General features: G+C 37.8%; 1 protein-coding gene and 1 long non-coding RNA gene across 6 annotated transcripts in view; one reads left to right on the forward strand and one right to left on the reverse strand.

Moving 5' to 3' along the window:
* The window catches only part of Immp2l (inner mitochondrial membrane peptidase subunit 2), an 826,273-nt gene that overhangs the window by 244,228 nt on the left and 557,060 nt on the right, over positions 1-24,985 (reverse strand). The gene's annotated exons all lie outside the window — the stretch shown is intronic.
* On the forward strand, positions 11,708-23,846 carry LOC143443955 (uncharacterized). The gene is made up of 3 exons (XR_013113413.1): positions 11,708-11,832; positions 23,103-23,247; positions 23,404-23,846. It is a non-coding gene; the product is annotated as an uncharacterized LOC143443955 (long non-coding RNA).

Consider the following 24,985-nt stretch of genomic DNA (forward strand, 5'->3'; position numbering starts at 1 on the left):
TCTGTATGTCGAACAGTTGTGGGCTTGTGTATGAATCACTGTGAGCAAGAATCACTGCAGTGAAATATTATTTACCAGACATGATTCATAGTAGCTGTGACTGCATGTACAAGGCTTGCACAAGTTCAACCCAGCCAAAAATCCGAGAATGGACAAGGGACAGCATCATGAAATTCTACTCCTAGCTGAGCAGCTATTGGCAACTGATGGCTTCTGAAGAAGACAGAGTCACTATTTTTTTTTCTTGGATGGGTAAAATCCATGACAGGCTACCCAAGCCCTAGTAGGTGCTCCTATATCCTATGTATATATAAGTAGCCTTCTGTGGTGAACTAAGTTGGTCTTTTTTTAAAGAAAAAAGAGGCATTACATGCATTTGTAAGAGAAACTGGTGGAGGAAATAAGGAGGGAATTAGAGGAATATCTTTGATCAAAACATTATACACATGCGTGGAATTTTCAATAAAAATAATAAATAAAAGTACCATTACTTCACTGTAATCATATGGAGACATTCATGCCAAGCTTCAAGATAAACTTAGTCTTGTAGTTTCCACAAACCTTAATTATCTACGATGATTACTTGTGTTGTTTCAGATGAATGTTTTATAGCTTCAATTATGCTCTAAGCTCATGAAGACCGACAGCTTTGTTTGTACAAATTTAAAATATCTTTAGTACTAAATACAGTGCTATTCACAGAAAGTTATTAATACAAAATGGTTAAATCAACTTAAATGATGTATGAGCTTAAAGCAACCTCTTAGAACCTTCAAAAGACTTTCAAATCAATCAAACGTTAAACAGTTTTTCTAGGGAATGGGGAAGAGGAGTGAGGATCACAGCATTCCAACCTGTAGTGGGGGAGGGGATGAAGCGGTGGTGTTTAGGGAGAACACAGACAGATAAACGTGGGATGAAAGCAATTATGTCATTGAAACAGAGGGATATCTCCTATGCCTGAGAAAGGAAGAGAAGCTACAAACATCAAAAGCAGTCTTTAAGGTTGCTTCAGTCTTACTGACATCATTCCTACCAATTCTGTATTCCTCTCTAACCTACTATTCCCATCTCCAATATCTCCACTATGCACTTAATTGTTTAGACCAAAACTCAAAGAGTTACTTTAATCCACCCTTTCTTCTCAACCCCTGTATTTGATTCATGGCAACTTTTTAAAACTAGGTTCTTCCAAATATATCTCGACTCTATCCACTATAGTTTCTCTCCACATCTGCTTTATAACTTTGAATTTGACATCATTACCCTGATTATTATAGCTGTTCAGCATCCTGCTTCCATTGTGGTTCCTGCCCATTAAGTATTGATACATCCCTCAACAATATTTAACATATTAATCACATAATTTTACTTGCTTGCTGCAAATATTCTAGTATCTTATGTGAAGTAAAATATAAGCTCTGTATGTGCATGTACAGGCAAGCACATGTGTGCATGCACGTGTGTGTGTGTGTGTGCGTGTGTGCGTGTGTGCGTGTGTGTGTGTGTGTGTGTGTGTGAGAGAGAGAGAGAGAGAGAGAGAGAGAGAGAGAGAGAGAGAGAGAGAAAGGAGAGAGATTTTTGTGTAGGTATACATTTTTGTATGGGTGCAAAGGTGTGTGTGTGTGTATGTGTGTGTGTGTGCACATGCACGTGACTAGAAGACTACCTCGAGTATTATTCCTTGGGTACTGTTCATCTTTTAATTTAATTTTTGAGATACAGTCTGAGATTGGCCTGGGACTCACCAATTAGGCTAGAGTGGCTGAATACTGAGTCACAGGAATCCTGTTGTTTTTATCTCCCCCATGCTAGAATTATGTGATACACTTGCCTTTTTAACATTCATTCTGGGTTTTAAACTCAACCCTTCAGTCCTTTGTGAACTGAGCAGTCTCTCCAGTCTCAAAGCTCAGATATTGCTCATTAATTTTACATAGTCTATGCCTACCTCAACCTTGGGCCTCATCTCCAACTACCTTCTACCTCATAGCCTTCTTTCCTTTTCTTCTACATACTAACTATATGTACCATAAATCTTGTTCCCTCTAGCTTAAACACAAATATCCAACACAGCCACAGGATAACTCCTTTCTGATAACCAGATCAAAGCTCTTTTCCTGGCTATTGAAATTTGAATGTAGTGCCATCCTACAAAAGAGACGATGGATGGCTATTACTGTACCTTCTGTATTCTTCATGGACTGGACCACTCTCATTTGTCTTTTGCCTGTGTAGTGTCTGTCTCTATGTCTATTTTCTGCGCCCCCCCTGCTTATATCCCAATGGTACACAGTCTCATAAGGGGTAGGCTCTTATAAGTTTATTCATATTGCCAGATTCATAGCAAGAAATAACAATTTCTCTGACAAATACACAAGTAAATGAGCTGTGGAAGAACTTTTCTGGGCTTTTTCTGAACTTGCGGCTTAAGAATTTCCCTTCAGAATATGTTGAATAGCTTCATATGTTCAGATGATATTTTAAAAAAATATTTGAAATTTTTACCTTAGCAGGAAAAGGAAGCCATGTCATGACATGATCCTCATACATAGAGTTTTAAACTTGTGGTCCTCAATATAGGAACCTAACCTAAGAATTATAATGTAAAGAAGCCGAGAAAGAGAATTAAGAGACTGGTGTAAAACAGTCCATGTTGCCTTTCTAGAGAATGCAATGGGGCTTTCTAGCATGACAGATGATTACATACACCCCCAGTCAGAAGGCAAGCCTGCAAAATGTTATTTCAGAATATCAGTGAAGAGCTCTCGCTCTCTTCAGTTTTGCCACAGGGTTGTTCAGATTGCTGTTCCAGTGCTCTCTGGAAACATAATCACAAACAAGAAGTGTGTGGGAGCAGCAGCTACATTAGGTTTTATCACATACACTTAAGTGTTCAGCACCATGGAGAGCATGAGTCCTTCATTTCCGCAGTGCTCTGCAGTTAGACCTGGAGGAAGAGTTGAGTGGGGACTGAGCTCCATGAACTTAAACAGTGTGACCACAATCTTGTAGAGTGGAGGGTGACGAGGCACTGAGCAAACACTGAGTTCACAAGCACATACCCTGTGGACCAGAGATAATGATGTGCAAGGAGCCCAGGCAGACACTCCAGCAGAAGGATGGTTAAGACTGTGAGGGTTGACTTTCCAGGGCTTCTGTCTCCTTTAAACAAACTATCCCTGCCTTCCATCTATTCTCTCTACCCCTGAGCACTTATCAGAATACCACATGTTCACAGTTACAGAACTGGCTGAATTAGACTCAGAGAAGCACTTGAACAGAGAAACAAGAGTCTTTTAGCAAAAAGCTTGTGCTCTTAAGTCAGGAAACATGAAGATCTATAAAATTTTTTAAAAAGACCTCAAAGCCCCTGCTTCTCATCTTTTATACTATAATTAAAGGCTGGCTCAGGGGACATCAATCTTCCCTGAAATTCTACCCCATAATTAAGGCATAGGGGCTGACTTTTTAAAAGTCTTGAACACAGAAACTTGTTTTTAATTGATGGAAAGTATAATTTTTCCTTTTTGTATTTCTTTTCCTAATGAATACTGGAGACAAACAAATTGCCAAAACAGTAAAAGTATCAGAACCTGTTATTTGTGAACAGATCAAAGTAGGGCATGATAGATTGAGGCTTCTGAGGCTAAGAATGTGGTAACAGAGATATCCTGGAATCATGGACCCCCAGATTGCCCTGTTATCAACTGAAGAAACTTACAGACTTACAGTAGACTTCAGCTGAAACCATTTAGATGTTTAAGGGCAGAGGTAGAGTATTCTAAACTCCAGAATGGATTTGTAGCTCACAAATATAAAAGGAAAAAGTCTCAGCTGATTATCTGCATTCATTGTAAAGCAAACACAGTAATTGCTGACTATCTTTTCTGTTACATGATGGTATTACTATATGGTTCAACTTCATACAACCAGTGGTAAAAACAGAGTGGAAAGGAGCTCTTTTTCATACTACTGTATGTGTAAAGGCTAGCTCAGCTTGGTGCACACAGCTAGGTTCCCAGTTTTGGAAATGAAATCTCATTGCACTCTACACTATCTTGCAGAAGAGACTTTTGTATTCTCCCTGTACTTTGTTCCATGATGGACAGCTCCCCCATCCCACCCCCATGAATCTTGGCTTAATTTCAATCATTCCACAAGGATGTACACAGAACTGCTTACTAAGTTAAATCTACATCTGACAAAAGATTGCATCTAAAACATTTGGCAGAATACTGAAGAGTAACATGGAATGGCCCTCTGTACCCAGAATGGAACCCTTTGTCCTGCTGCCTGTACCTAGCCTTTTCCTCTCTGACTCTCTCTTCTCATTCTGCCCCTGCCAGGCTTCACAGTCTCCTACCACCATGCATGTCAATTCTCATTTTGATTTTTAACCAACTAATTTCATGATATCCATTCCCCAGGTACATAGCAACGCCCTTAATGGATCAATCATCTTTATAAAGCAGTCCGGGCCATCATTGTGTGATGGAACATACATATATGAAACATAATCTGTGGGCAGCATTATGCCAGCTGCCAGACCTGGGAAAGAGTGTCAAATGATGACCCCAATATCTCTCTGCTTGTCGAACTCAGTCTGGCTAAGGAAGCAAGCATTCAGAATAATTGCAGTAAAGCTCGAGAAGACAGAACCATGGCAGTTGAGGTGAGGGATGGACTGTGGGTGGGGTGGGGTGGGGTGAGTATTCTGTCACAGTGGACTCTGAAACAGACTGGATAGGAACATGATTCATTCTTGAAAATATCTTTCAACACCTTCTATAGATGAAGTAAGAAATGTACAAAATATAAATTAATTCATCTACATATGGCAATTACTACTTGTACTTTTGAATATGGTAATCATTGAAGGGATTTTTGATTAGCAATAAAATTGATTTTTTTCTAAAAGAAAGAATATTCTTACATATAACATGCAGTTATTACTCAAAGATGAATTCAAAACATCAAAACAATGAAAAATATAAATATGAGATCATTTTATATGCCAATTGCTTTTCTGGAGTTTACCATAGTCTGAATACTTTACAAATTCAAGCTTCTGATAGTATGGATTTAGCCAGTAACAGATCTCCAGAGTCAGGGACATGTAATAACAGGCACAGGTTCCTTCATTTGCTTCTGAAAGCTTGGTTTACACACACAAATAGTCTAAGCATAAAACTGTGTCTTTTTAAAGAGGTCTCCTCAAGATGAAGAGAAGTTGGAAGCAATGGTTTCCAATAAGGTCTGAATAATAGAGTCACCTGGAGAGTTTTGGAAATGGTGGAAAGCATATGCAGTCTTTCTGATTTAATGGGGGACCATTATTAATGGGATTGTTTTTAGATTTCCAAAGTAAGCATCTATAGATTACAGATTCATAGGCCCCATCCTTTGTATTTCAAATTTAGTTGATTTAAAGTGACATCCATGGTCAATGAGATGGCATTGCTGTTAAGCCCCAATAACCTAAGTCTGATCCATTGGGCTCACATGGTGAAGAGGAGAGCAGCTCCTTCTGAGTTGTTCCCTATACTCTATGCAAGCATCATGACATATGTGTTTGTCCTGAACCCTGCACAGATAAATAAAAGTAATTTTTGAAAAAATAAAGTGACTTCTAAGAAAGTGTGCTTTTAAAAGTATCACAAGAATTTCCATGTTTGGTCATAATTTAAAAATCTCTTGCAAAATTATAAAAACACTTGTTCATTTGGTTTCAAAATCATAAAACACGGGAGTTCAAAACATAATACACTTTCTTGTGTTGCAATACAATGACATCCAGTGACCCTAGAATACAACCTTAAGGGCCACTTACAAAGGGAATGCTGGCCCTACTATAAGATAGTGAATGAAATATCCTTTGAACGCCCATTCTCAGAAAGGTAAACCAAATGGCTTCTACTCTGTTCTCATGTAAGGGAACATGACTACATTTCCCCTAGAAAGCATGTCTATAACTACATGGCCAGGTAAGAAGACATTAAGCATATGGTTCAGTGGTTGATTTTAAATAAAATTTAGGAATCCCACTGTTCTCATTCTATCATCCTTAGAAAGATCTGCTTCGTATAACAATGTACTCTAGTCTCATCTCACCTATATGTGGAATGTAGAAAACTTAATTCATAGAAGTAAGTGCAACAAAGAAGGGTAGTTACCAGAGGCTTAGGATGTGGGGAAAGAACATTGGCCCTCAAGTACAAGGTGATAGCTAGATAGGATAGAAAAGTTCTTGTGTTCAGTAGAACATCAAAGTGATTATTATTAATGATAGTGTATTATATATTTTAAATAGTTAAAAGAGTTCTAAATGTTTGGACTACAAAGAAACTGTAATTAATTGAGGCAATGAATATGCTAATTTTCTGAGCATATATGAAAATGTCAATTTACACCCTACAAATACATACAATTATTTGTTAATTAGAAATTGAATAAAACTGTGGGATAGCGAGATACCTTAGCTGGTAAAAAGCATTTCTTCACTTGGTAGTGTACGCGCTGTACTGGAAAGATAGAGACAGATTTCTGGAGCTCACTGGTTGGCCAGACTAGGCTAACTGAGTTCCAGGCTAATGAGAGATCCCAAAACTTAGTGTACAGCATGTGCAGATTCATATCTAAGTTTGTTCTGCGGCCTACATACACATGTACAGACATACAAAATAAAAACATAAAGTGAAACTAAAACTGAATAGAAAGTTATTGAAAGACTTCCATACAACTCTGAGGAGCTTAAGAGCCACAAAGGACATCTCACATAATATGCCTAAAAGCTTTGACGCACATATGCAGCACAAAGGATCTCTCTGTATATATTGGCACAAGGAAAATAGAGCTTAACATTATATACTTATTCAGAAAATTGTCCCAGTAGCTCAAAGCCCACTTCTATGGAACTAAGAAAAGACCTAAATTCAGAGGGATTGCAGGAGAGTAACAATTTCAAAAGTTGAAGTGGCTAAATATCACCATAAACACATAGATAACTTGAAAAGCTTGGCATTTACCACTAGAAAGGACAAACCCATTACAATTTGAGAACAAAGAGTCTCTAGAAATTCCACTCCACTATTTAGGTATCCAGTGGAATAAAAGATAGCGCACTGAAGTTACAGGTTCCCTCAGCATATCAGCTGATCCTCTAGATTGTAGGGTAAAAAACCTGAGGGCTAGTTCAAATCTAACCACCTAACTACAGCAAGGCAAGACCTCAAATACATGTCAATTGGACTCAATTTCAAAGTTCTATCATTGAGTTAAGTGAAGATAGGTCCCAGTTTTAGGAAATGGGTGCTAAAATACATAAATTTAAACATAAATGGGATCATGATAATCAGAGGCTACCTAAGTGTCATAAGAAAGAAAGATCCTGAGATTTTCAGTTGTATACAATTTGCCCTGGGACAAAAGTGAAAGAATTTAGAAAGTCTTTAGGATGCACTTGCTTGTAAGTGGTCTTTTAGTCATGACCACATTAGGTGAGGACAAGCCCTGTGAGAAGCCTGTGGATGTACTTAAGGGACAGATCCTCTCTGCTGCTGGTCCTCCAGAGGGACAGAGAAAGCCACTGCTGTGGAGTTATGTTCAGTACATTCAGTGATAGCAAGTCTTTACATGGAAATAACCTAACGAAATGACAGCCTTTCCAGTTCAAAGCATCAGAGGAGTGTTTTGTGCCTGTCTTCGCTCCAGAGTGGGTAAAAGCACTGCATATCTCGGGAAAAACACTGGGACCAACATCCCATTTTCAGGGGTCTTCTGTTAATGACAGGACTTTGGCTACACAACATATCAATTGGAGCACTGCAAGACAGCATGTCATAGCATTTATGCTGCTCGGCATAATTTGTTTTGAAATCTTCAATTATTTGCAGCAATTGTGACTGGTGAACTACTGAGAAGCTCAGCTGCGTTCTCATTCTCCAGTGGGGTTTTTGAAGGAAGCCTACTGTGATCCTTTTTCACAACATGAACACAAAAGACATCTTTTTAGAGATGGTTAAGTTGGGGCTTGAAATTCTTCTAATTCCATTACTGTATTTAAGCATGCAGTCAGTGCTTACTTACTGCCTCATAATTCTACCCAGAGAACAAAAGCTGGCATTTGTTGTTGAATGAGAGACAAAGCATTTGAAATTGCGAGTTAATTTAAATAAGTCACAATTTGGTGTTATTTATTGCGTTCATTTCCAGCAGGCCTAATCTAAACACCTTTATGCTTTTCACTGTCTTTTTTTTTTTTTTCTTATATGCTTTTCCTACTGAGAAGGTGAAATCTAATGCTTAATAATGTTCCTTCAGAATCCACACACAAGAGGCACAAAGGAAAACCATGGATTCAATTCAAAGACAGAATGCAGCTACAAGCTTTTCAGGCTCTGATGGTGACACAACAAATTCTAATTCATTAGGCTTTTGGGCTCTTCCTCTTTCACTGAACTATGGTTACACTGCTGAGCTCAATTTCTGGTAAAATGGCATAGCAGTGTTTTAATCAATTTTTAAAAAGTCAAGATTTGGTTAAAAGGAATTAAAGGTAACTATTAAAAAATGCGACATGAATATCAAACCTGTTTTATTAGCCTTGATTTGGTATAGAATGTTGTTAATCGCCTTTCCTTTTAACTGATTGTTGTGGATTATATTAATTCTATCTGAAAATATAAAATAACTTCACTATTTTCATCTACAAACTGTATTTCATTCAAGAGTTAAAATTCCTGCAGTAAACATTAACATAATGTGGCAAGATTTTAGAGGTTTCCAACTGACTAGTAATCCTTGACAACCAACAGCTAAAGTTAAATTGTAGAATAAGTCAGTAAAAAACACGAAATAGCACTGTCAAGATTTACAACAAATATATTGGAAGTGTTTTAAAAATTAATATTAAGCTGCTATGCTTGGCTCGATTAGCTTTCTTCTTCATTTACAAAGCATATCTGTCAGATTTTCATGAACTTGCTCTCCAGTCCTTTTTCTAAAAACCTGTTTAATTAACTTTAACAGCTGTGTACACTTCAGAAACAAAAAGATTTTTTTCCCTTGAATCACTTAATCTTTTCTTAAAATATGATCCTTTTGAATATATTTTTAAAAAGCAATGGACAAAGAAAACTCTCCTATCAGAGAAACACCAGCAGCCTCAAACATCCATGACTATGTATTCAGTAGGTAGACAGTTTATTGATTCCCAAGCCACCAGGAAATACAAGGGCCACATGGGGCATGAACAGGCCTTTGTTCTTCAAAAACAAATAATCCCACAGACAAAAAAAATTGTTAGACAGAAACTACACTGACAGAAGGCTATAGAATACTATAAAATACAATAGTAATGTTTGCCAGAGCTTCCGGGATACTAACATATAGCTGTCCTCCAAGTACTGAGACAAATATGGTAATAACATGCAGCATGATCGGCATCTGTAAAGTCAGTGTTATCTCTGTCGCTACATACGCAAACATATAGTGACTGAACAATGATATGTATCTGTGGTAAATAAACATCTGAAATCATAACAACAATCAAAAGCAGATGAATATGAAAATACTCAAAACAATATACCCTGAAGGTAAAAATACAGCAAAATAATACAGGACATCAGCTAACCCATTCATTTTTTTTTTTTTTTAAATGTGTTTAATTAGGTTTCTAGGTTATGGGTTAACCAAGAGTTTCAGAGGACTAAAGTTCACTACACGGGGCAGTGTGACTGCAAGCAACAAACATGTTGGCATCGGAGCAGCACCTGAGAGTTCACATCCCAACCCACAAACAAGAAGTAGAGACTGAGTACACGAACCTTTTGAAAGCTCAAAGCCCACCGCCAATGTCATACCTCCTCCAACAAGGCCACTTTGTTTTTAATTTATTTTTTTATTGAATATTTTATGTATTTATATTTCAAATGTTATCCCCTTTTCCGGTTTCTTGGGAAACCCTCTATCCCATGCCCCTACCAACTGCGTCTATGAGGGTGTTTCCTCATCCACTCACCCACTCACACTTTCCTGCCCTGGCATTTCCCTACACTGGGGCATCAAGCCTTCATCCTCCCATTGATGCAAAGATCCCGTTTCTAAGAATTTCTCCTCCAGAATCTCTCTTCAGCTGTATCAACTTGACCTTGACAAAGGGAAGCAGCACTAGGTAGAGTCTTGTAACAGTGAGTTCTCTGACCTAGGCACACTTAACTTTCTTAAGAATTTTTATCACTTTTCCCACTTGTAGACCCTTTTCATCCAAGCCTGGGTATTCAGGGGTACAAAAGGAGAATACATTTCAAACATTTGTTGATAACAAATCAAAAAGAAATTTATTTTAAAACAATTCTTTGGTATACAAGTATGTTTATCACTTATTATTGATAAGGGCAAGATAAAAAGCAATGTTTTTAATATACAAATACTTCTACATAAAGAATTAAATCTTAACTGAGCATTTGATAATGCAGGATACAGAACCCCACCACAATGCTTTCAGGGTTATCAGTATTTTGGTTGTATAACCATAGATGCTGTGAGCACAGTAATGGAAGAAGTATTATTTTAGGGCATTTCAGAAATTGTTAGAAATGTTTCTAATCTTAAGTCAAGCTTCACTTAATAACTTTCTTTTTATGAAACCTAAATGAAGATAAAAAACAAAAGACAAAACAAGAGCCTTCCAGGCTGGGAGGGAACATAATGGAATTCCTCACTTGGAGCCCATGCCACTCTCAAGACTTCCTCCCTCTGCTCACTCCTGTTCATGGTTCAGTATTCTTAGGTGTGAGAAAAGCCCCTGGCTGTGGGCAGGGGGTTGCTCTGGAAGCTCATCTCTCCAAGTGAAGCCTACCAAAATCTAAGAAAGGTCCACCCCAGCCAAAGAACCCACAACAACCCAGTAGTATGGAATGGAAGGTGAGGTGTTCAAGATAGCATTCTTTGGAACTGCACAGCAAGACAGTATGCATAGTACAAAGTGCACATGCTGCGTGTTCAGAACAAGGCTATAGTAAAGTGGAATAATACCTGACCTGGCGAGCACTGCCAGAACATCTGAGATTCATTGTGCGTTTGCTTGTGACTGAATGTCTGGTAGTATATGTTCAGAGCCCTTTTAGAAGTAAACATTTGCAGCCTCCACATTCAGCTACAGATATGGTTCTCAATGAAGCTGAGAAGCAAGGCATCCTCGTGCTGTGTGTGGCTTTGGTACCAGTTATATGCACACATTAATGAAGGAGCAAAATCCAATCCCCTTTCCAGGAAAACTAGAGCACACTGATTGTTCAGATGGTTAGTTTCTGTCTTAGGGGGAAGGTTGCCCAAGCCCAACCAGTTGACCACAAGCTCAACCATGTGTCTTGTTTACTTCAAGAACATATGGCTGGAAATAATACATGGTACACTGAAAAGTCTTAAGATACATCCCATAGTTTCATCATGCATCTATTCCATCTCCCTGGATACTATTAAACCCTGACAGCTCAGGCCCTGAGGAAAGAAACAAAACCCAAGTCACTCACGGTGTTCACAGAACGCAGTGGGAAACAAGCCCCCAAGAACAGCAAGCCTCATGGACTGGCTGTTTGCTATCATAGAGAAAGTGAAGCTAAACCAGCTGGCAGGGACCTTTTCAAACATAAACAAGCATATCTGCTTTCCTTTTGTTACATAGGGACAATCCCCGCAGCAGCACTGGGGATTCTGGACAGAGAAGGGAGACAGATGGCAAAGACTCTGTTCTTCACCACTTCGTTTCCTTAACCTTCAGCAACAGGGGGAACTAATGCTCAGCAAATTAGAGAGTTTACATTCTTAAAGGTAAGGACCTGGGATTGATACTAATTGGACTAAGTTGAAAGATTTCCAAAATAAGTAGCATCGTTTCACAGAGTGATATTCAGGATTAAAGTTTTATAAATATTGCACAGAGCTTTCTACCGTCATTAAGTTTGACAAATATGCTAAATTTCTCAACATGCTAGATTTCTTAGGCAGGATTATATTTGGCTAAAAAAAAGAAAAAAAGAAAAGAAAATGTGTTGAAACCCCTTGTCCTAAGGAGCTCACAGGTAGCAAGAGGTTTGTGTAGCCGGCTCTGATCCAATTACAAATACAGCAGGGTATACTGTATGTTTGAAAAATGATTCTGGAAACAGAGCAGATGAATGTTCTTCCAGTAAGGATAAAGATGCAGGATCTTGTTACAGGGAGGAGATGGAAAAGAATCTACTAAACCCAGGCTAAAATATGGGCATAAATAGAAAGTGGGAAAGTGTATTTTGAGATTTGTTTTTAACTGTGGTGTGTGTGTGTGTGTGTGTGTGTGTGTGTGTGTGTGTGTGTGTATGTGTGTGTATTGGTATGTCCACATGAGTATAAGTGCCTGTGGAGAACAGAGGCATCAGATTCTTCTGGGGCAGGAGTTGTAGATTTTGGTTAGCCATCTACGTGAATGTGAGAAATCATTCAGTTCTTCTGCAAGAGCAATCTCTCTAGCCCGTGAAATATGAATATCTTTAAACAATAGAGCCATAGCCTACAGAGAATGTATATAATCTAAATGATAAAGAGTTAACAAGCATACTATATAAAAGCTAACAAGAAAACATTGAATACATTTTTCAAAATGAGTAATTATGGAACAGATAGTTCTCAGGAAAAAGAAAGGTTAATAAATATATATACAACTTACTCATATTAGCAATGAAAATATTTAAAATTGAACAACAAATTTTTTTTTCTGGGACAGGGTTTCTCTGTATAGCCTTGGCTGTCCTGGAAGTCACTCCATAGACCAGGCTAGCCTTGAACTCTTTAACTTAAAAAGTTTTGAAAAGTAATGCCTGGGAATGACAAGATAGCTCTGTGGGTAAGGCACTCTGCAGGTGTGATGACTTGAGTTTCCATCCTCACATAAATCCAGCCATGGTGACAAATGTCTGTCATCATAATACTCTTCTGTGCAGATGGTGGGTACAGACAGGAGAACCCTCAGAAGCTCAAGGACCAGCTAACCTAGCAAATACTGTAGAAAACAAGTCAAACTTTCTCAGCCAAGATGTCAGGTGAGACTGACACCAAGAGTTGTCCTGAACCCTTCATATGTGTACTAGGTACCAATGTGCCCACATATACACACACACATATCATACACACATATAAGGATTTTAATAAAGCAATAAATGAATTGAGGACAATTTATATAAACATAGTTTATAGACACAGATGACATCTATGTATTTCTTTATACACTCACACACACACACACACACACGTATGTGCTTTTGAACAGGAGTGTGTATTCATGTATAAGATACACTTAAACATACAGAAGAAAAGGGTACACAGTAAAAAACTGACCTCAAACTTCAGATGGCCCAATGTACTTGAATGGTAAAAGGCACTACTCATTTACTAATATTTCCTTACAAGTTTTGGCTGCAAGGAAAGTTGGGATAAAGTCCTGGGAAGAAGCAACAGTAAGGTTTTGAGACAATGTGTAACTAATCCATAGAGTTTACTCATACGCAAACATTCCAGACTATTTTTGTGCTCAGTTTTACCATTTATTCAGAAGGCTTTCATTCTCCTGCTATTATAAGCCATGCATTGATCACACACACACACACTTTTTTGAACTCCTGAGCCAGTATATCTGCTGGATCTATTCCTAGAAATAGAATTGCTGAGTAGGACCTGGCCAGACAAAACAAAAAGACCAAGACAAAAGGAAGGTTGTTTCCTGCAAAAACAGCAGCACCCCAAAAGGTAGGCAGCTGCTGGGCAACCACAAACTCCTGGAGTGGCTAGGCCAGAGTGAAGAGAACAGACCAGACAAGTATTCATATAAAGATGGGCTGCTCTCTTTGTGTTGTGCTAAAGAATGAAGATCCGGAATGAGACAAACATTGAAGTGGTCATTCTCCTGGAAGACTAAGTGACAGGCTGGCCAGGGTGAGAGGGAAGCCAACTAGCCACAATACAATTGTGTAGCCAATGTAGCCACAGTAGTTGGGGAAGAAATAAGAAAAACTAGCAAGCCACCGAGCTGCTTACTCTCCTCATCTGTCTGCTGCACTCTGCCTTTATGGAGCTCTCCCAGACATCTCTGAGATGCTTCATAGCAAAATATTTGCCACAGGGAACATGGACCCCTCCACTATTGAATGCAGAAAGAGTCTTGCTTGTGTTAAACCCGCATGGTGTGTGCACTGGCCCGTCCCCCTTTCTCTGCATAATATTTAACTATCAACAACTTAAGAGCTGAGCAGTATATTAAGATCATTTACTTCCCAAGTCCTCAAACGCTTTCTATTTTCTAAACCCTAAATTCATAGAGAATGCAGAAATTACAAGGTGATCTAAAGCCATTTCCCAAAAACCCTAATGAGTGGAAGTGGTGATTAAGATCTAACAGTTTGCATTAGAGGCAAGAGGACCTGACACCATTGTGTGTATTTCCCCACCAGACTTTCCACCAAACCCAACCATGGTAGCTTAAGGCTAAGCAAGGCAGTAGTAGTGGTCCAGCTTGAAACAGCTTTGAGATTTGTGATTTAAGGTGTTCAAAGTTATCCTGTGGGAAGAAATCGCCATTTGTACTGACCACGCAGTCAAAACAGGCTGCAAAGCCATCTCAAATTCAGCCAGTGAGAAGCAATACCAGAACAGGTTAGTGAGTTCCACTGTGTCTGCAAACCCACAGGGCTTGCTGGACTCCCTATCCAGAATGTCTCATTGCACACAGAAGGAGTTAGACTCATATATTCACATTTTCAGCAAGTTTCCAGGGGACAGTGATGCTTAGACCAGGAGACCACATGGTATAGAAGAAGAGTAGCTTCTCTCTGAGAATGAACATACACTAAAGAATATGCATGGTCTTCTAAAGTATTTTCCTACTATACTGAGAAAATAATGGTATAAAATTTATAAGGTACTCTTCCTTCTATATGTTTGTAAAAGTCAGCAGATCTGCATCAACTCACTAATAATAATACAGCCAATAGTGGGAGGTATAGAATGTAAGCCATATTTTTCAAAAACACATACACCATAGATCTAAAGCTGGAGAAAGTGAGATTGAATAATTTTAAAAATACTTATATACCCCACTCCTTTAAATACTTCTAAGAATTAACGAAACTACAAGCAAATCATACAATATATTCGATCGAAATATGACAGGGTCATATTAAACACTTAATGTTAGGATTGAGAAGACAACATTAAATGCTATCTTTGAAAATTCAGAATTCTCCAGCATATCTCAGAAAAAAAATACAAGGTTAGTAAACATGTGCACTATCCATTATTACTAGTAATGAGAACATTCTAATGAAAATACAAATAAGAGAGTTTTAAGCTTCCCATTAGCAGACTTAAAGACAGTACACAGTGACACTTCACTTGCTGTGGGCAGAAGTTTCACCAGCTTCCTTCTTGATTTCTTTCCACTTTATTGCTAGGAACACTGCAGGCTTTAATAATAAAGAAAAGCATTATTTTTTTTGAAAGCCATGAGAGGATACTGGGGCTGAAACATCAATTTAGGGTTCATTTCAATTTCCATCATGTAGCAAGCATTCTCTTGATTTTAATGATAGTTGCATTCTATCCAATTCAGAAGCTTAATTTACATAATCCCCCAAAGACAGCCCTGGAATTCCATTAAAGGTCACCTTACTTTCCCATGCACAGAGCAACTTCTAATCTGTTCATTCTTTCCTCCTCTATTGTCATACCCCATGCTTTGGTAAAGCTTGCTGCTCATTATGCTTTCATCTGAAATAGAAAATCTTTCAGTTTTGCCTTTCCATCCTGCTAAACTCCATTCCAGAATGTATTACTTGCTCCTCTTCATGTTATAGTAAAAGATTAAATAGTCATTTACTTTTTGATGTGTGTAAAATTGAAATCCAGACTCCAGAACTGCTCTTTGGAAGTCTCAAAGCACCTAGAGGTGAGGCAGTATGGGACCGAACATTTATTACTGCCTGCTCCTGCTGCATATTAAAATCAGAGTATCTCAGGGTGTTCAGGGAGGAGAATTTATTTGCGTAATAAACAAAGTAGAAAAACTCCCTGGTTCCCAGGTGTCCTGCAGCAGAGCACAAAGTTAATGGCTTGCTAGTTAGCATACCTCAAATACACAATTTACTCTTCTTAAGTAGAATATCAAAAACTGTCAGTCTCCTAATAATAATAATAATAAAATCAGTCTTTTACACTGAAGTTCTCATTTGAATCACAACCACCAGGGTGCTCAATATCAAAATCTTATATGAGTTTTTCCAGCGAGAGACAGTGAGGCTCACATCACTCTGAAGGAGAAAGCTAGGGACACTCTTGGCTTAACAAATACTTTATAATTAATTGTTCTATCAACAAATTTTTTTTATTTTACAAAACAGCTAACATAGTGCTGAGTTTAGAATGAACAGTTGGAATATGGGGATCATTAATATCTGAGACTAGTACATTATGATATGCATAGACTTTCCCCCAGTAAGCTAGACAACATCAGAATGTTTTCCATTAATGTAAATAAATTGAAGAATTGTGTTCCTTTAAAGAAGTAACTCTTTCTGTACTGCTAGCTTGGCACAGTACAGGCAGGCTGAGCTCAAACAATAGCCGTCATTCTAATTAATGATACCAAGCTTACAAGGACAAAGAGCTAAAAATAGCAGAGGATAGAAGTTGCCTATGTGCAGATCTATTCCTTTTACATTAAAAAGAAACTAGCTGGTGAAGTTTAGTATTCTCTTTTTTTGAGCATGTGGCTATTCCCCATTTGAAGGACCCTTGTGGAGTTCTTGAAGCATAATTCTTCTTGCACAGTTCAGACCAAGGATCCATTTTGTCTGGCTGTGCAGACATGGCTGCTAGCATTTCAACAATCGACACATTCCCTCTGCCTCAGCCAATATTATAATTCCAACGGATGCATTATTTTCTTCTAAAGTATTGGCCAAAATTTGATGCATGTAGACGAAGGGTCAGCAAACCTTAGCACATGGGCAAAATGTAGACCTACATCTATTTCCTGAAATACTGTTTTATAGGAAAGTTCTTTTCATATAATCCCCTTTTTTATTTGTTACTCTACCACCAGAATTCAATGTTTTCCACACAGCATGGCTTATATACAGCTGAGAATATTTAATAACAGGCCTTTCATAAAAATATATGTTGATCATTGGTACAGAGATAAGAAAGGATAGAAAGTGAAGTTCTTTACAAACATGAAGCTATATGCTGGAAGCCAAAGGTCAAGTCCCATACTTAGGCATAGGCTGTGTTGGAGCACTCAGAGGGAAAGTTTTAAGTGATATGTGTTCTAGCATTTTTATTATCACATTCATGACATCATTGCCAACACTAATGTCATCAACCTTTTCTACTGTGCCTTTAAGTTATATTGTTGATTCTAAACCATTATGAGTTGACCCTTGTGTATGGTGTGAGATAAAAAGCTGGTTTCCACAATAAGACCAACAAAGTCAACTAACCTGGGCCCTTGGGAGCTCACAGACACTGAATCAACAACCAAAGAACATACATGGGCTAGACCTAAACCCCTCCCATCACATATATAGCAGAAATACAGCTTGGTCTTCATGTGGATCCCCAAGAAAAATGGCGTGAGGCATGCCCCTGGATATGTTGCCTGCATGTGGATATTGTTCCTCTAACTGGGCTGCCTTGTCTGGCCTCAGTGGGAGAGGATGTGCCTAGTCCTGCAGAAACTTGAGGTGCCAGAGTGGGGGGTTACCCAAGGGGCCCTCTCCCTTCTCAAAGAAGAAGGAAATGGGGCAGGGGGAGGAGCTATGTAAAAGGGGACTTGAAGGTGAGGAGGGGCTACTGAAGGAAAGTGATATGCCCTTAATTTTCTCCCCAGAAACCTGGAAAACAAAAGGAATTTCCTTAGTTTCTAGCAGTCCCCATACAAAAACTTAAAAATCTACACTGTGCTGTGTACAATTGAATAAAGAAAGAAAGAAAGAGAGAGAGAGAGAGAGAGAGAGAGAGAGAGAGAGAGAGAGAGAGAGAGAGAAAGAGAGAGAGAAAGAGAGAGAGAGAAAAGATAGGAAAAAGAAAAAATTCTGTCATTGGACAAAAAAAAAAAAAAATCAAAAACAAAAGATCCAGTTTCACTGTTCTGCAGGTGGCTATGCTTGAGGATTTATCACTGTTAATGACACCGTCCTTTTCTATTGGCTCTTCTCTTCTCAACACTCTCCTCAGATATCAGTTGAGAATATACGTATGGGTTTACTCTAAGACCTTCCATTCTGTTGTATCCCTCTGTATGACTGTCTCTAAGACACTACAGCACAAACCCTCAAACTGCCTCTCTCTGTGCCTCCAAAAACAGCCCATCCTCTCCCCATGGGTTTTTAGTGGCTGGGGGAAAATTTCATTCCCTGCTTTATTATATAGTCTGTGTTAGCCTAAGAGCCAAAAAGGTAAGCATTAGGTAGGACCATAAACCTATCTTGTAGCCTTGAGGCAGAGGAGTCACAACATCAACCACAGCATGGTGTGGATTTTTAACTTTCTGCATTGGGACCTCTGGAAATATAAGAAAACTCCTTTTGTTTTCTAGGTTTCTGGGGAAAAAATAACGAGGGTATCACTTTCCTTCAGCACTTCTTTCTTTCATATTGCACATGGCTGCTATCTTGCCTCCTTTGGGTTTCCATTGCTGTGAAGAGATACCATGACCAAGGAAAGTCTTATAAAGAACAACATTTAATCGGACTGGCTTACAGGTTCAGAGTTTCAGTCCGTCATCATCAAAGTGGGAGCAGAGCAGCATCTAGGCAGGCATGATGAAGGCAGAGGTGAGAGTTCTACATCTTCATGTAAAAAGGTGCTAGTGGAAGACTCACTTCTAGGCAGCTATGATAAAGGTCTTAAACCGTACACCCACAGTGACATACCTATTTCAACAAGGCCACACCTACTTCAACAGAACCAGAACTTCTAATAGTGCCACTACATGGACCCAGCATATACAAACCATCCCACCCACACATACACCCATATGAATAAACTTTAGGATCTTAATGTCAACTACATTATGCTCATTCCATAACTATATTTGCATGACTATACTTACATGAGTTATCTAAAATTGATAAACCCTGAGAAGCAAAGAATAGAATGGTAATTACCTGGAACTTTGGGGGGGGGGCAGGGGGGAAAAGAAAATAGCTGCTAATTGAACACTATAAAATTTTAGCTATCTGTGATGAGTACACCCTGACAACATTACTATCTGCAAACTCAATGTAAAAGGGAAGATCACACAAAAACAGTCTTGTCATAATAAGATATCAATTTGTGTTAAATTTTTCAAAATAGTGCTAGGTTCATAACATATGTGGTAGATAACTATTAACACGGCAGTACATGAATTATTTCAATAGTACTAGCAAAATATTTGATATTCTAAAGTGGGCACCAAGGAAGGTGTTCTACTAAGCTTTGGAAAAGCCAAACAGTAAGTCATTTAATGAGAATTGTGTTGATAGCATATTCAAATTAACAAGACGTGGGTACACTATCTTATTTAGTTTTCAGATATGTATATGCTGGGCCCATGTAGTGGCACTATTAGTCCTCAAAATAGTCAGATAAGCAAGTCAGACTTATCAAGGTAAAGAGCTGCCAAGGTTGTATGGTTTGTAAAGCAAACAGCTTGAATGACCTCTTTGCATCCTAATTCCATTTGTAACCCTCATATATATCCCTTTCATTGTGTGGGGTCACTGAAAAGTCCCTGTTACCAGAAAAATAAAACTAAAAATTTAAAAGCATTCATAATTAATGCAATCAATATCTTGAATGAGTTACTGTCCCCTGATCTGAATCTTCACTCTGAGCACTTCAAAAGATGAACAGCAGTCAATATAAACTCAAATAAGATTAACAGGAGTTGCCCAGGTCAGAAATGCTGTCGGTTCCTTAGCTATTATTCAGGCTGAAATATTTTTCTTAAGTTCTGTTTCAAGAAAGTATTTTAAGAGGCAATCTTTTGAGCATCCTACACTGATAATTACACTTATATGTCTTTTCAAAATATTTGACAGCTTACATTACTGTGGGTAGAAGAAAAATAAAAATCAATATTTAGTTCAAAGGAGTATACAGAAAGTTAGTATTCTCTATTTCAAGGCAGTATTTCTATTTGACTTGGAGTTCACATCTTTAGAAAGGCCTATTACTAAGAAATGCAATTGGATCAACAGTAAAAGGTGCTCAAATGTTAAGTACCTGTCTCTGGGTGTGATATGCTTGCTGCTAGGAACATCCTCTCCACAGAGCCTTCACATGTCTATATGGGATGATGAGGGGTGGCACCCCAAAACCAATGTGAAATTAGCAAAAAAGGATGCCCAACAAGAACATCAAAAGTCAGAAACTGATCACTGTGTCTTAAATGGAATCAATGAGCTGTGAGTGAACCCCCTCCCCATCATATCATCTCAGGCTCCTCATTGGATAGCTGTTTCATAATTAAGTTAAGCCATTACACTTTCTCTCTGAAACACTTCAGACACATCTTCTCATGGACAGCCTAAAGATGACAAGATGCCTGTAATGCAAAACTATGAGCCCAATGGGAGCAATGTCAAGAGGCGGCTATTCAATATTCATTTTACTCTTGTTTTGCCTAATTTTCTGTGAGAAATTTATCTAGATTGTACACTACTGTCATCCAATAATATATCTATAGATATTTTATGTATATTATTATTAGAATCATTATTTAATAAATAACTACAAAATTCGTTTTGTGAAATACACTAGTATATTACAGCAACACAGGTGTGCTAATATAAAATACACATGAAAAATATATCCTTAAAATTTCAAATGTGTCTGTAAAATATTTAAAACATAAAAGAAGCTATAGTACAACTCCTCCTTTATACTTTCAAGCCCCTCCTACAAGATGTAGATTAAAAAGATAGATAACGTGTGTGTGTGTGTGCGTGTGTGTGTGTGTGTGTGTGTGTGTGTGTGTGTGTGTGTGTGTGTGTGTAGAAGCATGATTAGGGATAAGGGGAAAAGAGGAACTTCTCTTTTTCTTCCAGGACTATCTGAGCATTCGGTAATAAGCATGCAAAACTGAGATTTTTCCTCACCTTCTACTACCACCAGTTTTGATCAACATAGCCCAGTTCCTCAGGCCCATAGATACCCACTTCCCATCACTCCTGCTACACAGTCTCCAGAAGCTTTATCACATCTCTACCATAACAATTCTCTTGTTAGACTGTATCACTTCTGTTGTCATTGTTGTCTAACTATAAAAGTTACAAAGGGTAAGAATTACCTATGACATTTAGTAATTTCTAACAAGGAAACTCAATAGCATCTAGAAAACAGTAAATACAAGGCTCTCATTAAAAAACCATTAAATTACAACTACAGCTACAATCTGGCATATAAAAACACATTCTATGTCCTGGGCTTTCTGCTAGTCATGTTATATCAATTATTTCAGACAATTTTTTTTCAAGAAGGTTCTGTGGAATATAGGATATGATAATGTCAGGTTTACGATGAGGAAAATTAGTTTCATAGAACTAGGTAACATAGTAAGAGGCATTTCTGGAATCTAAATCAAGACAGTCAGAATCCATTCTGTATGCCCACAGCCTCTCTGTCACACTGAATGAATAAATGGGTAGCTCTGTAGAAATGAATAAATGTGAAGATTGCTTAACTAGGGGAGAACTTTGCTTAAGATGCAGGAGGTATCAGAATACAATACTTTTTAGGGAAACCACTGGCAGGGGAGGTAGAGCACCAACACAGTAATAATCTGCACCATTAGACCTGAAGGCAAAAATTTAAATGGTATATCAACTTTCAGCAAGTGTAACACTCTCTAAGGACAAGCTTTAGGTATGTTTGCTATATGTCTCTAATAATCCTTATATTGCTAAATTGATTATAGAAATAATTTTGAGATAAAAATGAATGGCATTATAAAGATCCCTTTCTCAGTCTCCGTCTCTCTCATTCTCATGATTAGGAAAAAGTGTCAACTGCTCAACCATATATGTATATATTCTTTACTCACAACCTCATATATGTGCACTGATTCAACAATATCAATGTAATCTCTTGCATATGTAATTCTACAAAGCCGGGGATTGTCCACAAACTTTTAATTCTTTAATAAGGAATTAAATAAGAAAGACTTCTACACTGCAGCAGTAATTTCTACACTAGGTTAACAAAAGCCCAAGAAACGTAGGTATTCAAGTTATTATCCATTAAATGGTATCACTAGTCAGAGCCTCGTACTAATTTAGAGTGTACAATGTCATTGTTATTACAGAATAATTCATGGATCAATGTCAACCAAGCTAAAGAACTTTGGAGGTTTTTGAAAATTTTCTGCTCAGGTTACCAATGACTAAGGACAGGGTAAAAATATCCACTGATCTTTCAGCAACCACCCACCCTAATCCCATTGAGAATTATAAATCTATTAGCTTGCATGCTCCAAAACATTTTACCTACCAGTCTTTTATCAGAGTTCTAAACATAAACTTCTTTTCATATATTCCTCCTTTTGAGACCAAATTCCTAATTCTTAGTTTACTGAAAAATACTAAAACCAATATATGTTCTTCATGGATAACCATATAGGCACATTAGGATTCTATTATTCTGAACTGGTACACAACCACAAAAACATTATTTAAAATGCATCATGTGGTTTTACTGAGAAAAACTCAATCCAGTTCTATTGTCTCTTAAAATGCTTAACCATTTGCTGGAATACAGTCTGACTCAACAATCTGTGATAGGCCAATATTGATTTCCATAACTTCATCAGTCCATTTTATCAATGGCTTTAAAATGTTTAATTTCTAGTGTTTCAGTGCATTTTTATTTTGCTAATACCAGAGTCATGTTTAATAAATGAAGGTGTTTTGATGTTTTCTAATATAGTCTTTCGACTTGGAAAGCAATTATCATGTAAATGTTTTTCAAAAAAAAAAAAAAAAAAAGACCCATGATTGCCTGCCTCCAACTGCTCTTCAATGTCAATTCAGTTTTCAGATTGTCTGGCACTGGATTGTCCAGCAGGAAGTGACTATCATGTGGCCAGGACCAGCCCCCTTCATCTTGCTCCTTCCTGAAGCCTAGAAGTTACTCTGCTTCTGAGGATACTCTTTAGGATACATCTAAACAGGGAAGGTCAGCAACAACAGAAAATCAACTTACATGAAGTGGCTGATAAAGGAGATTATATTTCACTCATCAGGCTTATGTTTGTTACAGTCTATCTTGGCATCTGTGGATTATGTTAATAATCCTAATGCATAACTAATACTGATCTCTTTCTCTCCCCAGAGTGTCACGGTTTAGGTGACAAATTATATGGTTATCCTGGCCCTGGGGACCAAGAAGGTTCTATATGCTTACTTTATTGACATCGCTAACTATATGAAAGAACCCAATATTCTAAAAGAGGGGGGCATGATGCAAGGCCCACTGCTGATTGCCTCGGGAAGATCTGTGAAACAGACATACAGCTGTCCCTACATGCAGAGTTGATGCTTCAGACATTTTAATTGTGGCTGACTTGGGTCAATGTGCTCTAGTTCAGTGGGGGAATTTTTCTTCAGTTTATGCTTTTCTAAAATAGTGTTTCTGTGTGAGTCATAAAAAATTAATATGAAAAAGCAAATACCTATGGTGGAACTAATAAGTATGTCTAAATGTTAATTTCATTAGCTTCTCATTGTTACTCTCACTGATAAGCATACAAAAGGGGGTCAACATTATGAAACTAAGAACTTGCCTAACTAAGGGCTTCAGAGAATAATAATAAAAAAAAAAAGTCACGTGATTTTAACCAATGTTGACATTAAGATACAAAATGCAGACCCCTCAAAGTCTCCTCATTTCCAATCTTAGGTATTGGCTGATCTCGCCAAACAAATACTTCTAACTCTATATTTTACTTTGTCAATATAAATCATAATCAGTGGATTATAAATAATGTGACTGGTTTTATCTGGGTCAATGGAAATAAATCAAAGTAGTCATCATGCATGCCATAAACAAAGGCCCTTAACTATTCTCATGAGAAGCTTGACTGCACTTCAAGAGAGAATATTCTGAGTAGTTTCGGAGTCATATTGTTGGCGGTTAATCTTTTTGCACAGAGCAAACAGAAATCCTTTAAAAATACCTGGCTGGCCATCTACTAAAATAAAACTGAAGTCCTTGCCGGGACCCACAAACCTCTGGAAACCTCCAAAAGCTCACCTCTAGAAACATCTCAACATTCTTTTTGTGTGTGCTGGCTTCTTGTAAGACCTTGAACTCTCACCTAATTTGTATCCTTCTCAGGTTTGCACTGGTGATTCCTTTGGGTTCATTATCCTTCATCTGTCTCCTGTGATTCACTGTCTCCTTCCCTTAATTTCCAAACCTTAGAGAAGTTTGCAGCAGATCCCTTACCTAAAATCCACCTCTTTTTGCTACCACCTCTCACCCGTTCTTATCTTACATGTGTATGTTCATGCATGCATCTATAAACTTACTGTCCATCCCCAACAACGGGAATGTATGCAAATGAAGGTTAAATGTTTCTTTTGTTCACTATGTCTCTCTAGTACCCATGTCAATGATCATTAAGTTAATGGAATTAAGGTTCACCAAGGGCATCCAACCTTTTAGAATTAAGGCACTTTGATGCCATTTACAAAATTCATGCTTAAGAAATATGCAAATCAGTTATTTCACATCACAAACTCAAAAAATCATGTTTTCAAAATAAAATTCTATGTTGCGCTGCATTGCTTCCTATAACCCACAGGACAGAAGGTGGACATGCCTGTACATGAACTGGTTAAATGAGATATAACCACATCATCTAACATTAATTTCAACAGTTTTATTGAAATGTGTCTAAACTTCTGAATTT

Source organism: Arvicanthis niloticus, chromosome 11, assembly GCF_011762505.2.
Source record: "Arvicanthis niloticus isolate mArvNil1 chromosome 11, mArvNil1.pat.X, whole genome shotgun sequence".
Taxonomy (NCBI): domain Eukaryota; kingdom Metazoa; phylum Chordata; class Mammalia; order Rodentia; family Muridae; genus Arvicanthis; species Arvicanthis niloticus.